We start from the raw sequence: 12,952 nt of genomic DNA, 5'->3' as shown, positions 1-12,952 counted from the left end.
TGTATTATTCAATGAAAGAATCAATACAACATATACACATCCCAAGACTATACCCTCGTGACGTCACATATATGAGGGTTCACCACGGGGTATAGGGAATCACACGTAGAGTGGAAACTAAGCAGAGCTCAGAGTCGCTACTACTCTGTTTTTGGTAGTAATGCCATGGTATAGCTACAAAGCTTTTACACTTATCTTTGCTTATTGGATTGTTGCCTCAACAATCTAAGGGTAGAGGTTGTTTGACTCATTTGGAGTCAACAACTCTTCTTCTAACAAGTTGGCTAGTGTCTGTTGATCTAGGATGTGATACATGAGTGACGTCTTAATGTAGCCTTTACTATTAGATTGCTCAGTGTATGCTACACTAGGACTTGGGAATCTTAACATAGCTTCTCCTATCAAGTTAGTCGATATTTGCCTATTTAGACTGTATTGGGTGCTTTTGATTTATTCTAGCTACTATGTGAATCTACTCTCGACTCAATTCCATTTGACTGGAGACATTTCTAGGTCTATGATAAGTCTCGTTCTGACTCAAGGAGCATTGAAAGAATTGTTAGGATTCTCCTTGAGCTAGGTGACGAAGGTGTCATTACTATGTTCACGAGCCTCCGCTTCGAAAATCCAAGTGGCTTCTTTGAGAGGGAGTTCTTTCCACTTAGTGAGATACTCGGGGTACCCTTTGTGTTCTCAGCATTGAAGGAATGGTTCTACTTCGAAGGGGCTATTGAAGTGAAGTAGTGAAATATGCCGCCCCCATTATTTGTCGGGATAGAACTTATGTAGAAGATGGGCATGAAACGCATTATGGACACAAATGCTTTCTAATAGGTCAAGCTTGTATGTTACTTCGTTTAGCACTTGAGTAATGCGGTAAGACTCATAGTAGGGGTGAATGAATTTAGGGCTCATTCTTTGGGAGAGACATATGCTTGGAGCTAACGGGACCCGTGTCTTTCTTGGTAAAGAGTACTAGTAGCCTTTCGCTTCTTATTTGTTGACTTGTTCTATTATGGTGATTTTGCTCTATTCTAGACTTTGCTTAGCTGTTGCATTGCGGTTTTTCCATTTCTTCAAGAATTCTTTTGTATCTTGATCGTCAACTTTGGTAGGTGTGGAGACTTAGGCAAGGGATGTGATGACTTCTTTTCTCATTAGCTAACTCAAAGGGTGTATAGCTTGTGATGGACTAGATTGAGTTGTATGAAACTGGAGTACATCAATGTATAAGGCCTAATCTTTTTGGTCCACTCGAGCATAGCTCTTGAGATAGTCTTCAGTGCCTTGGTTGACTCTCTATGTTCGCCCATTTGTCTCACGTGGAAGGAGGATGAGAATCTCAACTATGTTTTCAAGAATCTACCATCTCTATCTGAAATGATGGTTAAAAATAGCCATGTAGCTTGAAAACATGTGTGAAGAGGCAAGCTACCTCCTTGGTATCCAAGGGTGGCTTAGCAGGTATGAAGTAAGCTTGCTTTGAGAAATAGTCCACCACTACAAAGATGATGGTGGAACCATTGGATTTTGGGAGGTGCACAATGAAATTCATGCTAATGACATCCCGTGGCCGGTTGCATTGGTTAAAGTAATCTTACCGTCTTGGAGAGGGGTGCCTTCACAAGTTGGCAAGTAGGACACGTCTTGATGTAATTTGAATTTTTTGTTCATGTTTGTCAAAAGAATTGCTTTTTGAGTGCAAGTATTGCTTTGTTCCTTATGCCCACCTAATTTGTCATCATGCATTTCATGTAAAATGACCTTTAGTTCCACGTTGTTAGGGATGTACAATCTCTTGTCTACAAATAGAATTCCCTCCTCTAGGGTATACATTCCATGTGATGTCTTGTTAGCTTTCACCTCTTCCATAAATTTGTGCATGTCTTGGTCATATTTCAAAGCCTCCTTCACTAACTCAAGAAATTTACTATTGACCACATTGATAGCTTTCAAATTGGCTTTGCGACTTAGAGCATCTATTATCTTGTTGGTGTACCTTGGCTTGTGTTTGATTTGCAAGTCAAATTTTGCTAGAAAGTCGAGCTATCAGGTTTGTTTTTGCAAACAACTTTGGTTGGGACTGGAAGTATTTGAGGGATATGTTGTTTGTGAAGGCCACTGTGTTTGTCTTAGACATTATGCTTCCATTTTCTAAGGCAGTGAATCACTGTTAGCATCTCCTTCTCATCCGTGTTCCATTTGGTTTCGGCACCTGTGAACTTCTTGGATTCATAAGTTATGGGGTGGCCATCTTGCACCATCACTCCTCCATTGCCATAATCTAATGCATTTGTGGAGATCTCGAATGACTTTGTGAAGTTGGGTACTTTTAAGACAGGGGTTTGACTTATTTTTTTCATAAGCTCAAAAGTGAATTGCTGCTCGCTTCCCCATGTGAAATTGTTATCTTCTTTAGTGTGGGATAGTGGTGCAGTGACTGAGCTATAATCCTTGATGAATCTTCTACAAAATATCGTGAAACGTAAGAATTCTCAAATTTCTCATTCTTTACTGCTTCTACTTTCTTGGGGTCTACTTTTTGATGTCGGCCTCGCCTACAATGAATCGTAAGAACTATAATTCCTTCACTACAAACTCATATTTTTTAGGCTTCGCGTACAATTTGTCTTAAAAAACTAGGCAAGTCTTTTGTGTTCCTCTAGAGTTTTACTATACACTAGGAGATCATCTATGTAGATAATGATGAAGTCATCTATTTCGGGCCGGAAGACTCCATCCATTAGGCCACAAAAGGTGCTCGGCCCATTGCTCAATCCAAAGCCTAGGACTAGCCATTCAAAGCTTCCATATCGAGTACGAAAGGTTCTTTTGGAAATATCTTCTTCTGTTATGGGAATTTAATGGCACCCTCACCTAAGATCGATACGGTTGAAGTATTTGGCTCCATGTAACTTGTCCAAGAGGTTGTCAATTTAGCGCATGGGATACTTGTTCATTATAGTGATCTTATTAAGGACCCTATAGTCTACACATAGTTGGAGTTTACCATCCTTCTTGACAAACAACACAGGGGTACCGAACGGGGATTTGCTAGGTCAGATGAAACCTTGCTCTTCCAATTCATATAATTGTTTCTTCAACTCCATGAGTTCAGTGTGATCCATATGATAAGGGGCTCTAGCTGGTGGAACTGTCCTTGGGATAAGCTCGATCTTGTGGTCCACGTCTCTTTTGGGTGGTAAGCCCCTTGGTAGTTCTGTTGGCATCACATCCTTAAACTCCTCAATTATTGCTTCTACTTCGGTATTGTCCATGGGAAAAGCTCGATCTTATGGTCCTTGTCTCTTTTAGGTGGTAAGCCCTTTGTTTATCAACTTAGGAGTTTGGGCTTCTTGGTGACCTCTTGCTCAATGGGTGCAATCATGCATAAATATACCATGTCTCCCTACTTTACTGGTTTCTCCACTTGTTTGGCATTCCAGGTCATGATGCGAGGTCTAATATGGGTAACCTGGCAAGGCAGTGCTTAGATTGGTGCTCTTGGTTGGTTAGTGCTTGGTTTCACTGTATGGCATGAGACTCTCAGCTTATTCTCCTTCATTTGCACTTTGATTGATGTCCTACTTGGCAGTTGCATTCTCTCACAAGGTACTCTAATACCCTTTCCTTATATATCTGGCATCATCTTATTAACTCCCTTTTGAAACATTGCAATGGCATACATGTCATAGAATTTCAGATGTAAGATGACTTCAAAATTGTCCATGGAAATGACTAAGAAGTTGAGTTTAGCTTTCCAGTTCCTTGCTTGGCCTTAAGACAATTTGAGTCCATGTTTGGCTGCATAGTTTGAGGTGATGAAGTTGTGAGTGGCTAGCACATGAAGATATGCAATACATGGAAACACTTTCAAATGTGACACATTAGATTTCTTGCCTGTAAGACATTCTTTAGGGGTCATTTCATGAACTACATGTGGTGAAATCTAGGAACTTGAAGATAAGAGGATAATGTGCACAATAAGAGATAGAGATAGGGACAATATAGAAAAGGTAGTGAATTGCAGTTAAGAATTTAATTGCTAGTGGTTGCATATATACAAGGTACATTAAATGAGGTAGGGCTTGATCCCCTTCACTCACTCTACCATTGAGGTATAAGTGTTGGATTGCTACTACACGGGCCGCCATGCATTGGGGATGGCCATTAATTGTCCCCACCCTTGGATTACTATGCCACAATGAAGAAAACAAATTTGAGGTTGCTCACATGCATTAGGTGTTATATATACACTTTTTAAAAAATATTCTATTACTGTGCTTTTGACACATCCTTTTCGCTAGGCTAGATATAGATGTTTGTTTAAAGGGTACTACTCTGTCTTTGACTTCCTTTGTAATGGCATTTTGTGGTTGGTTTCACTTTGGAATCACAATTTGTATGTCATCATCACTCGTAGAAATACAATAGCAGCATTGTATCCTTGTGGTGCAATTGGAATCTAGTTGTCGAATGCAATTTTTTAAACGCACACCATGTTGTAATGTAGCTATTACCTTTGGTTTTCTTATATTGCTTGTAGACAGTGTTAACATCATGATACTCGATTGTTCATGCCTTGAGCATGTTGTATAATTCACTTACCAAAAGACTATTTATCACTAGAAACTTTGAATGATATAGTAAATTAGTTAGCTACTTAGTGTGATACCAATTTGTTATCACTGTTATCCAATTGCAAGCTACATTTTTATTCCATCTTTCTATCAATTTAGAGATTGTTGATTCAGAGCTACTAATTGGTATCTATTTCTTTGATACCAGCCGACTTCCAATCTACTTTTAATGTGCTACTCATTCTGCTATTTTACAATTTGGTACTAGTTTGCTACACAATTGGATGCTGTTACTTTGTTTTCATCTTGATACCAGTCCAAAGATAGAAGATTGAGAGCCAGCATGTTTAGATACTATTATCAATTTACCAATGAATAACTTTCATATAGTTTTGAATTTTCTTCAATATAGCTTTCATTTTAGCTTTCAATAAATTTTGAACATGTTGTCTTACTAGAATATTATAGGATGGAAGCTACTAAGTTTGGTACCAGCTTATTAGGAGCTTTCATAGTGGTCCTACTTGTTACAAGTGGTGTAAATTCAACAAAGAATCTTCAAGAAGTTGAGGCTTTAATTTATATGCAAGTTTCAAGACCAATACACTTGTTGCATCATCATATAAGTGTGAATATGATTTTTGAGGGATATTGTGAATCATATAATACATATTGCATATGGTGTATTTGGGCAAGAGTATAATTCTGAAGGTGTTATATTTTATGGGAAATTTAAGAAATGTAACTCTCGTACAAAAACTTTCTTCAGTATTACACAACTTTGAGGATTTGTTTTAGGTCTCCAAGGCTAGTGATTCTAGTTTTTATGCATGGAAGTGTATAATTGGCGAATCCTCTTCATGTGGACTTTCACAAAGGCTACCAGTCTACCCAATTGGGGAATCAAATAGTGCATGCATAATAATAGTGAAGATATTTGAGGATGTTCAAGTTGGTTGTATAGGTATTAGGAAAAAAAGTTTTATTGATAAAGACAAAGTGCAAAGTACTTATGGTATTGCATAGGGATCATTTTCAAATGAACTTCATAAGACATAAATTTATTACAGGTGGCAAAAAGAGTAATCTAATGAGTGTTCATTGTGATTCCTTGAAGATGTGGTTGTGTTTGTTTGCAAATGTGTAATTTTTATTTAAAGAGCACAATGAGGTGCAATTCATGCATTGCTTTTCTAGCCGTCAAGGATTATAGTTAGCTTACAAACACTAGCTTGGCAGAGCTATTAAGTTTTCCAATGGCAAAAAGTAGGATGTGATAGAAATCTTGTGTTATCACTAGAAGTATATGAGACTATTCACATACTATCCCTTTTGATGTGTAGCCTTGCTCCATCTAATCTAAGTTGATTTTTTTTTGTAAGTTTCTATTTTGTCCTCTATGTTAGGGTTGTTTAGAATGCATTTGATTAAGGCATTTATCTATGTTGCTCTTGGATAGAATATGACCTTTGGATTTTCTTTTTATGATGTGATGTTGAAAAATAGGGGTAGGAAAATGTGCACCATTGGAATTCTAGGATATAGTGATGCAATTTTGTATCACATAAAAGACATAAAATGGTGTTGCTACAAGTATCGCTATTGTATGTTGCTTGAGCAACGTCAATAGCAACATGTCACATTTGTGATGGGGAACATCGTATAAGCAATGTCAAGTTTTTTAAAGCTACTTAATTAAAATTTTAAAAAGAAGAAAAAATGATCTCAGATCTCAAAACTCATCTCTCCTCTCATACTCACTTTGTCTCTATCTATTATTCTTGATCCCTTACTCTCTCTCTCTCTCTCTCTCTCTCTCTCTCTCTCTCTCTCTCTCTCTCAATATCATAATGGTACATGGTAGCATGATAGGTCAATAATACACGAAGGGCCAAAGCGATAAGCTAATAAATCAAATTATGACTCAAGTAATGAATAAGTAATTAGCAAACATATAAAAGGATAACTCAAATTGTGCCATTATCATCATCATTACCATCTAAGTCATCATTGTCAATGTCTATATTAGAGTTAGAAGGCTTAAAAGAATAGCCATGCTCTTTTCTTGCGTATTTGCACCCTCACTTGGGGAGTCTCCACATGCATGTTGGCTCAATGCTTGTTAGCCTCAGTCTTCTTAAGCAACGACCTCCATATCGCATATTAGTAAGTTTGCCGCATACTAGGATATCTATTAGTAGAATGAATGGTTACTTAGAAATCACATTAGTGGGTCATAAATATACTTAGGTACTTGGGTAAATGTGTTTTTTTGTTAAAAAATTCGAGCAAAAAATATGCAATGATACAGTAAAACAAAAGACCACATTTATCTTTATTCATAGTGTAATTCATCATAATTCATGATCCTATACAATGCAAATAGAGATTCAACATAGCATCAACATACACTTATATAATGGTCCATTATATATGACAATGTTAGCTTTATTATAGAAGCCATCAATATATACATGTTGTCAATATCAATAAAGGGACTCAAGTTGTTGTCAAGATCAACAAAAGAAGGCTAATCCTTCCATCAATAACACTTTTAAAGGAGGAGGATTGGGAAGGGTATTGATAGAAGGTTGCTTGTGTCTATTATCGAAGGCAGGTTTGCCTTGATGAATAGGTTTACCCCTTTTACTTTACTAAACTGTAATTTAAAAACCCCTTTTGTAAATATAATCCTATAAATTTTACTATGTATAATACCCTTTCTATTGAATTCACGTGGTATCTTACATGTTCTATAAGGTGGATCCCCTGAGGCTTCATGTATCATCTAGTTTTGGTGAGTAAGGTGAACTTGGCCTCACAGTTGGGACCAAAGTAGTGCCCATCATAGTTCATATCCTTAATGGATTTACCACCTCAATCATGTCCCGATATGACTTCTTTTAAGGAAATTTTTTCTCTAAAACTAGATGTTGCTTATTTTAGGTTGTTTCATGTGATGCTTGTGTGGACAATCCCCAGAAGAAAATAGATAAGTTTGAGGTGGCTTCCAAAAGATACGTGTTTGTTGGCCATAATTCTCAGTCACATGGATATAGGCTTTATGATCCCATCTCATGGGGTGTCTATAAAAGATGAGATGTGGAATTTTTCAAGTTTCTATTTTCATTTGTAGAGGGGTTGAGAAGCACCCTATTCTTGGAGATCCATGTTATAGTTGGGCACTATATCTAGTGCCTTTGGAGCCTATGCTTATTGAGGCTCCATCTATAGTTGAGTAGATTACTTTCCCACCGAATTTTATGCCGGTGGATATCCTAGAGACTTCAATTGAGGTAGAGCGGTGAGGGAGTATCAACCTCCTCATTGTCAAGCATGTGAGATACTCCGTGTAGGGGTAGAGAGACTTTCCAAGGAGTAGTATCCACCTAGCATGGCCCGTGGTGATCTTTGAGAAACCATGCACATTGAACCAAGCTTGTTCGTACTAACTATGGTTTGATGGCCCATGGTATGTAGGGTTGGAAGTTGGCATTGGTAATAGAGGCATTATAATCTGATCATTAGTAGAAGGCCATGGAGCAGGAATTGCAGTCCATTGAGTGAATGGCACTTGATAACTTGTGCCACAACCCTTTCATTGAAACCTTATTAGACTCAAGTAGCTCTTCAAGACCAAGTACCATAGTGATGGGACACTCGATAAGCACAAGTTATGATTGGTTGCTAAAGGCTTTGAACAATGGCCATGCGGTGACTTCCATGATACTTTTATACCTATAGCTTGTACGCCCACTATTTGGATGGCACTTGCTCTAGCCAACCATAGGAGATGGGCCACTTTCTAGGCTGGATGTCAACTTCGCCTTCTTGAATGGTGACTTGAAGGAGGACATCTATATAGAGTAGCCTCCTACCTTTTCTTCCTTAGATGGTAAGGTATATAGGTTAAAGAAGGCCCTTTATGGCCTCAAATAGGATCCCCATGCAAAGAACGAGAAGACATCGGATTGATCCCTCTGAGATATGTTGCAATTTAATGGGCTTAACTTGCCTTCTTTGAGCCAATACATTATATATATGTTTCTTTCAATCATGACAAGTTAGTGGCATCCACCTTCTCAAGATCAAAAAGTGCATTTTTTGAAGTAGATAATAACCACTACAATATGTGCAAATCAACGGGAAATCAAGATAGTATCAATTGCAAAACCAAGAAGACAAGTATAATTGTAACCAAGTGCCACTATAACAACCAAAACAATGGCAAAGCCAATGCCAAAAGAATCCATTATTGATGCCAAAATGGTGTCTAAGATCTCCTTAGTGCATACTAAATTTTTGGTCAAATTTTCAAGTATAAAACAACCCCCAAAGAATTACATAAAAAGATCCCTATATGTCTTCCAAAACAACCATTTTTCTTATATGTTAGTGTCAAAATACAATTGAACCAATTCATTGGAATAACCAATTTAGATTTTTAAGAATGTGAAAACAATTTATCCAAGTGGTTCCAATAGATTGTAGTGTGAGGATAGATTCTTATCTAAGTGATTTAAACTAAGCCAGCTCAAATGCATCCAAGCATGCAACCAACCTCACAACACCTAGTTCCAAGTCTACAAGTGTGAAGAGAGCTCCAAAATACCTAGGTTCAAGAGTACCAATATGAATAATTTTTTTATCAACTAGTTAAATTTTGATGAAATATTATGAAGAGAACTTCAAAATACCTAGCTTTAAGAGTACTAGTATGAGCATAATTTTGATCAAACAAATTAGTTCAAGGTAATAGAATATGAATAGAGATATTTTAGAAGTAAATGTTAGGCACCAAATGAGCTATTCATTAGAAAATCTTTATTTAGAGATGCGGTCTTTTGGATTCACCATGTGTGCATGCTGGTTGTTGATTGTAAATTTTGGATATATAAACCATTCATGCAAGTAGATGTATCAAAACAAATTGTTGAGGTAACATACTATTTCTATTCTTAAGATAGATCATGCATAGTATGTTTATTTATGCCACACTATGTGTCGAGTATAGATGTTAGATTTTATAGTATTTTGGTAAGATAAGCCCAAAAGTGAGTCCAAATCTCCACTAATGGTTTTTTTTGCTATGTTCCCTTTCTATGGGATAGTTAGACAAGATCTAGATACCCTTGTTTGATAGTTCAAGGTAGCCTATGCTTTGACTTGTCTCGAATCTCGTAGTGGGGTCACTAACTCAAGTTGATGAGCCAGATACATACAATACATGCAAGGAGAAGCTCATTCAATAACACACACAATACATGCAAGGAGAAGCTCATTCAATAATACACAAAGCGAGGTAGAGACCAAAATGTTTTCTTTTTGGTTTCTTCTTCTTCTTTCATACAATTTTCAATGTACACAAAGTATAAATAAGATACAACATAAGAAGCATAGCCTACTAAGTCAAACAATGCATAATAGACTACATTAATTGACTAGCATTATAACTATGTCAACTATAGATAGGTACAACAAACCAAATATAGGAAGTGATAAGTCAGTGGCTATGCAAGAGTCATAATGATTATTTGCGTACTAAGTGTAGACATGCAGACCCATTTAACCAGGTAGTCCATCATCAATGTCCGCACATGTTGAGTTTGTTGTTTCAACAATCCCCTTCAAACTCAACTATATCTCTGCAACTTCAAGTAAGCTTCGAAAATTTCAAAGTTTCTTTCCACCCAATGTCTTTGTGAAGATGACAACTATTTGATATTGTGTGATGTCATGTACCAAGTCGATCTCACATGCAAGTACATTCTTTGTCACAAAGTGGTAATGTACTTCAATGTGTTTTATCCTAGCATAGAACAAAAGGTCCCAAGCCAATTGTATGCTACTCATAATGTCACGATGAATGGCAATTGGACCATATACCTACACATCCAAATCATCGAATAACTTATGTAGTCGTACCACCTCACATGTTGCCATAGCAACACTTCTATACTTGATAAAGCAATGTAGGTTAATTTTTGCTACTCCATGTAATTGCTATACTACTAATGAAAAACATAAATCTACTAGTAGATCTTGTATCAGACATGCTACTAGCCTAATTCACATATGTGTATCCAAACACCTATATATCCTTATATATCTCATAAAAAAGTTCATAATGCAAAGTGGACTTCATATACATCAATATGCATCTTAATGCATCAAAATGTGGCTTTCTAGGGATCTACATAAACTAATTGACAAGGTCAACAACATAGCTCAAGTGTGGCCAGCTTGTGATAGTCATGTAAATTAGACTCCATACTATCCTCCTAAACATAGTAGGCTCTTTTAATCTCATCCCTAATATTAGTACTCAACTTCACAATTTACTCCAACGGCACTGAAAGAGGCTTATATGCCATCACAACATACTTGGAAAAAATATCTACGAATCCATAGTGCCTTTATGATAGCTATATACTAGCATCACATCTGATTATCTCAATACCAAGAAAGTACCTTATCTCACCCAAATCCTTCATCTCAAACTTTTTCTCAAAAGAACATTGACTTCAACATCTCACTGTCACTATCATCTGCAATAATCAAGTCATCCACATAGATGACTATGATGACCAAACTTGCATCTCCCTATCTCACATAAAGTGACTTATCATATAAAAAATATGAAATCCAATATTGAAAGGATACTCTCTAATCTTGTCAGAGACCATGCTCTAGGTGCTTGCTTTAGTCTATATAGTGCCTTTTTTAAGCTCTCTTTATGCTGCACACATATATGGAATGCTCTAAATTCTCATAACTTATTGCTCTATATACACCTCTTCTTGCAATTCACCATGTAAGAAGGCATTCTTTACATCCATTTGTTACAAACTCCAATCTCTAGCTGCTACTAAAGTAATCACACATCTAATACTTGCCATCCTAGCAACTAGACTGAATGTCTCTTCATAATCTATACCGTATATTTGAGCATAGCCTTTTGCAACATCACCATGTGTTCTTTGTACACTTGGTGTCTTGATTGAAGAAATACCAAGCTCATCATCCAAAATCTCTAAACTAGTGGAATCTCCATCAAATCCTAAATGACCAGCAGATGCATCATTACCATTTGACACTTTTTCCTTCCCTTTTTCTTTACCTGCAATACTAGTAGATGCACCTAAAGATGTGGGACTACTCCTTAGTCTCCCAGAGCAAGGGCTAATTGTATATGTAGTCTTAGATTATGTTTTTGGTTTACTAAGGCTCCGTGATTCTTGCTTTTCTTTTTACACATGAGTATCATGATCATGATCATCATCCAATGTATCACAACTAGATGCTATCAAGTACTTATCTCATAAAAAATAATATCCATGCTTACTATGAGCTCACCTATGACAAGGCTATAATAGTAATACCATTTTTACTCTAAAAATTATTCAATGAAATTATATTTTTTAACCTTTGGATCAAGCTTCTTTTGCAAGTCATCTGATATATAAACATATACAATATAAGTAGGCACTTTCAAGTGTGACACATTGAGCTTCTTGCTATTAAAATATTCTTCAGGGAGCATTCTATGAATTGTAGATATTGCAGTTTTGTTCATAATATAGACAATAGTATGAACAACTTTAGACCAAAAATATTTTGATAAATTCTTTTCAAGCATGAATGCCAGAGCAACTTCTGCAATAGACATATTTTTTCTTTGTGCAATCCCATTTTGTTGTGAGATATACTTGTAAAGTAAATTGTCTCTTTATCCCATGAGAGCTCAATAAGTTATTGAACTCATTATAGAGGTTCTCTTTCCCTCCTTCTAACTAGTAATAAGCACTTAACTTTCAAGCTTGCTTCTACTTCAATAGTAGCCATAAAAGTTTTGAAGTGCTCAAACATATCACTCTTTTTCTTCATGAAATACACCCATAGTTTTCTTGAACAATCATTAATAAACATGAAAATGTATTTGTTGTCACCAAGATATATGTTTTTTGTAGGCCCCCAAAAATTTGTATACACAATATCAAGTATATTTGTGATTACATCTCTATCATTTAAAAAAGATTGTCTTGCTTGCTTAACCAAACTGACATGCTTCAAACACCTTATGAAAATTTACAACTCTAAAACCATAAAACCATCTAATCAACCCTTTGGATTGCATTAATTTTAGCCTTTTCACATTTGTATGTCTAAAACATTTGTTCCATATTTCAATGTATGCAACCACTTCTTTGCGTTTAGTATACATAGCAGCATTCATAGTAGGAATTCTAGCATCTAAACTAAACATGTGACCAACTCTACTTCCTTTTGTGACCAACCTACATTTATCATTAAAATCTTCCACAAAACAATCTTTTGCATTACATCAAATATGCAACTCTTGCTCTACTATC

The sequence above is a fragment of the Lygodium microphyllum genome, chromosome 11, assembly GCF_053477565.2.
Source record: "Lygodium microphyllum isolate KBCC chromosome 11, Lygodium_microphyllum_v1.1.10, whole genome shotgun sequence".
NCBI lineage: Eukaryota > Viridiplantae > Streptophyta > Polypodiopsida > Schizaeales > Lygodiaceae > Lygodium > Lygodium microphyllum.
This window is presented reverse-complemented; position numbering follows the sequence as displayed.